This window comes from Miniopterus natalensis, chromosome 19, assembly GCF_054644295.1.
Source record: "Miniopterus natalensis isolate mMinNat1 chromosome 19, mMinNat1.hap1, whole genome shotgun sequence".
NCBI lineage: Eukaryota > Metazoa > Chordata > Mammalia > Chiroptera > Miniopteridae > Miniopterus > Miniopterus natalensis.
This window is the reverse complement of record NC_142099.1, coordinates 17,409,795-17,414,936: the sequence shown is the minus strand read 5'-3', so window position 1 is coordinate 17,414,936 and position 5,142 is coordinate 17,409,795.

The following is a 5,142-nucleotide window of genomic DNA, read 5'->3' as shown; positions in this document are numbered from 1 at the left end:
GTGTGCAAAAGCACAAGGCACACGCATCCGTACATCTTGACGCGTCTCCCAAATGCACCCACGCGCACACCACGCGCACACCACACGCACGCAGCACGGGATCTGCTCTCGCAAAAACATCTCATAGGACGGCCTGGCCGGATGCGGGTGCACAGTCACACGACCGGGCAAGGCTCCATATCCCCTGCCTACTCCACATACTACTCAGGTTACAGACGTGTGCTTCCTACTCCGATCCCCACAAGCCCTTCTGCTGGAAGCCGTCACACGGGGACATCTCAGCAGCCTGGTACAGCCCCTTCACTGTACGCTGATACAGACCCACCGGGTTCCTGTGCTCCTGACCCCCCCCCCCGGGAGGGAAAGCGTAAAGTGCAATGGATCAGAAACCATCGAAAGCTATTGTCTGCAACTCCTGACAAGGTCATTACCACCGGTCGGTGTTTAATGTGGTCTAAGGCCTCTCGTTGAGACGCTCCCCACAGAGCCACGGGGAAGGGGCCCTTCTCCACATAAGGACAAAGAGCTCTGGGTAGTGGCTCCTAGAAAGCTATGGAAACCAAGTAGCTAAGGTGCTCCACTCACTCCACCGCACTGCGGTGCGTGCCTGTGCAATACATGCTTTACAGGTGGGAAGGAGGCGCCACACCTGAGCAGGTATCCCCCCTGGGGCCAAAGGGTTTCAGCAGGGAAGGGATGAAGACAAACCCGGGTACAACCTCCCAGAAAGCACACTGGAAACGGCTCCCTAAGGCTCTCAGGGAGGCCTGGCATGTTGCAGGTGGGCGGCAGAAGATTCAGAGCTGAAGAGAAAGCAGGATGAAGCTATATAGAGGCTTCTTAATATTTATCCTGAGGCTCAGGCAGGTGCCTTGCACACAGTGGGTACTCATAGCTGTCTGTGGACACTAACGCATGTGTGATGATGTTAAGGGTAAGCTTGTAATACCTCGCCAGTCCCCCCAAGTGACCTTCCAGGTGAGCCCCTAGTTACTGTAGTGGATGGAGGTTGGGTGTTGAGTTCTGCAGGGGATGCACATAAAACCAGGGCCTGGGTTGACATGTGTGCCCCAAGGTCCATGAGGACATGTCAGCCAGGTCCACTGTGAACCGAGGAGAGGGTCTCCCCGCCCGGCTGAAGTTGGGAGGCCAAGTTAATCCACTTGTATGATTAACTGGTTGGTATTCTGATTGTACTGTGACCATATTATAGTGATGGGTAATATTCCCAGCCCGGGAGCAGGCTGTGCTGTCCAAGTTTGTTTGCAAACCTGTGGGGAGGCTCTCCTGAAATATTTTCCCATGGAAGCTGTTCTAAATGGTGGTGAAATTGCGATTTCATTAATAATGTAGCTAAACTATGGTACTTATAATAGCAAAAACTAAATCCTGTAAGATTGTGCTCGGGAAAAACACAGTTTGCTCACTTGGGCTACCTGGCTCTCACCTGCCCTCCAGGTGTGCTCTAGGCCTGTGCAGGGTGGACACAGGTGGTGATTGCTGCCTCCGGTCTTCTCACAGTGACCCCAGGAAGTACAGCCCAAGCCTGCATATATTGTGGCACCAGAGATGCTCAGCTCACCCTCTCACCCTAAGAGGCCCTAAGTATCCCAGGCAGTCAGGCCCCTCACTCCTAAACCCCTTTGACCAGAAAAAGCTACACCCTCCGATTCTCTGTCCCCTTGTCTCATGGAGAGCTTGTCATGGAGCATCCGACTGTCCCCTGGACATCCCAGGATGACTTCATCTCCCTACGTCTTCCACTGCCCACCAGGACAGGTGGCCCTTCCATCTCCACCTCTCAGCCCCTCTGAAATGGATGAGTTGGGGAGAGATGGGGCTGGGGCTGAGACTGGCGTCAGAGACCATCCAAGAGAGATCACCAGGAACATGGTTGCCATGGCAACTGGCTGCTCATTTGAATTAAGACAGTGGTTGGTCGTCCCCACCAGCACTAGCCTCTGTCCCCAGGTACAGCACCCTGCTGTCTCCTAATCTAATGGCCCTGCTCCAGCTCCAGCTCTGGGCACAGAATCCTGAGACGCAGGTCTCATCTGCTTCCACAGCCTCGGACCAAGGACCCAAACCCTGAACCAGGCCTCTCTTTTCCCTGCCCAGCCTCCCTGGAGTACCTAGAACAGTGCCCGGGGCATGAGAGACCCTCACGTGCCTGTTGAATTAATGGGTGCGCTAGTGAAAGGCACCCAGGTGATTATTGGGGACACACCCCTTCCCACTTAGTTCCCAGCCTCCTCCCTCGGGTTTTGCCTTCTCTGTCCCTTCTCCCAGCTCCATCCCTCCATTCATCTCCATTTCTACTCCTTTCCTTCCCAGCCTCTGTCCCAGAACTGCCTCTGGCAACTGGAGTGCCTGGGAGGGGGGGCCAACTTGGTCCATCTTGGGGGATTTAAGCTAATGAAGGACAAAGGATGGTAAAGAAGGGGCTTCCTAGTCCAGTGCAGGCCTGGGGATCCCCCACAATGTGCACCCAGCTCAGCTGGGAGGCCATTTCTGTCAGAGCAGGTCTTTCCCCACCGCTCAGTGGACTCAATTCCTTATTTCTGGGGTTAGGGGGAGGGTATAGAAAAGGGGTAGTTGCCTTTTCAAGAAGAATATAAGTGGTCTAAGTTGTACAGTATTTGTCAGTATTTTTTTTTCCTGGAAAATTCAAACGCGTCAACAGAAAAACTTATTTAAATAAAATACTTTGAAAAATAAAAGCCACACCTGGTCTCCTTCCTTGCTGGAGTCGGTCCTTTCTTGACATTCGATATGACCCTCTCCCAGACGTCACTCATTCAGGAATGATGGATACAGGGCCTCCCTCTGGGATGCGAAGGTGCTGCCCCCACGTCCCTGTCCCCACCCCAGCCCTGGCTGAGTCCCAGGTCAGAGGACCGGAACTACCGCCTGCAAGCAGGTGCTGCAGGGACCAGGCATCCTCACAGGTGCCGGCTATAGAAAAGCACACGTGCCCCTGCAACGCCTGGGGAGCGCTCCCTTCCAGGAGGCCAGGCAACGTCTTCTTAAAGGAAGCAGGGAAACAGCACAAACTAAGTAAAAACAGACCTGTGAGTAACTCAGGTCCTGGGAAGGGGAGAGATCAAGTCCTCTGTAGAGACCTTGTACATATAAATATTTAGGTTTTTTCAAGTAAGCCATAGCTTTGCATTGATTATGAAATGCAATGGTTTAGATACTCCTGACCCCTCCTCGATGATGCTAAGCTGGTCATCAAAGCAGAAACCATCTAGAACAGTGTTGCGCGCTAGAACAAGGAAGGATGGGATTGTTCGTATCTACACTGTCCACTGTGGTACCAGCAGCACATACAGCTCTTGAAATTAAAATCTAATGGCATTAAAGGTGCAGTTGCTGAGTGACGCCAGCCATGTTTTAATCCCTCAACAGCCACGTGCAGCCAGGGGCTGCCATGCTGGAGGGCAGGGCCCAGAAGCTCGCTCGTGGGGGGATGTCAAACACGCTGGCCTCAGCGAGGGCTGAGGAAGGCAGGCCTCCACCTTCTGGCCCCCGAGGCAGGGGATGTTTCTGTAGTTTGGGTGGATTCCTGGGCCCCCTTGCCCATCACCACATGCTCCATGACAACCTGGGGGCCGGAACGAGACTCTGTCAGCTCTCTGCCCTCCAGCAGGACCCCTGCGCCTCGCCAGTGCTGAGGGGGGAATGCGTAGGGGCGGAGCAGCTGCTGACACCCGAGGGGAGGCCAGACCTAACCGCCATCAGCTCCACCTGCCCAGACTTGGCCTTGACCTTGGGGTGCAAATACGGATTTGGACAATGCCAGGAGCACTCTCAGCTGGCTCCTTGGCCTTTGACCCCAGCATTATTACCAAATTCAAAGTCACAGGATTACGAGACTGAAATAAAGAGTCCCTTCAACACAACTTTTGGTCTCTGTCTTAGGTTCAAAGGGATGTTTTCAAAGACCTGTGACAGGTCACTCTAGGGTGTGCACCCAGCTCCTTCTCGAGGCTGTTTATTCCATGAGGATTTCTGACTCTTAACCAGGTGCCGGGCACACCAGGCGCCAGCGGTACGAAGTTGTCTGGAGGGGCTCACAGCCTGGTTGGGGGTACAGGCAAGCAAATCCAGCATTACAGCAGGGTGGTTTCCGGACAGGCTGGGGAGCTGCCCAGAGTCTGGAGGGGGAAACTGGGGAAGGAGGGCACCATTCGCAGAGCCTACAACCTGAACCTGCCACCTGCAGAGGTGACGTGGGGACAGCCTGGCAAGGACCATCGTCAGGGTGGGGGCTGGGACTCAGGACGAGGCTTGTGTGGATTCTGAGACCAGCTCCAGCTCCCACCAGGTAGGTCTGTTAGGCCCATGACTTAAGTCTGAAAAGCAGGAGAGTTCCTGGCAGTGCCTATCACAGGGGCAGAGGAGTGAGATGATGCCTACGAAGCCGTGACACAGAGCCTGGCTTATAGTGAGTGCTCGGGAAATGCCAGCTGCTGTGATTAAGGGTAGAAGGAGACCACGAGGAGGTGTGCTCTGGAGGCCCAAGGAGAAGGAACCTTCCAGAAGAAAGTGAGAGTCTACAGAGCCATGCGGTGCAGACAAGTCAAGAGATGGGGCTTGAAAATAATGTGATTTTCTCTTCCACGCAGTGTAATACGTTCCCTAACTTCACCATACACTGCGCTGTCTACAGCATGACCAATAAACAGTCCCTTACCATCCGGCCTGGCCCTGGTCCCCTCTGCCCACAGCCAAGCCATTCTAAGGTGGCAGTGCCCCCTGGTGGCCAGATCAGGAATGTTTGCGTCAATGTCATTTTCACACCCCAGCATCAACCCAGCTGGATCCCAGTTAAAGACTCCCCAGGTTCTAAGGGACGTTCACCAATTTGTCCCTCAGACCACCCACCGTGAGGCCTAGCAGTGACTATGGCGTTGCCCAATGTGTCTGGGGGGAGGGTAAACATTTTAAAGCTTGATTCAAAAAAACACAACGAAAACACATTTCAAAAGTACAGCTTGGCATTCAGCCAGAGGTTAAAACCGGGAGAAGGTGAGGCAATAGGTGACACTCTGGTCCTGGAGGGAGACTGTAGCTTTTAGGGGACATTTGTCTTCTTTCCCACTCACTCCTCCTGCTTCCAAATACCATTATTTGCCG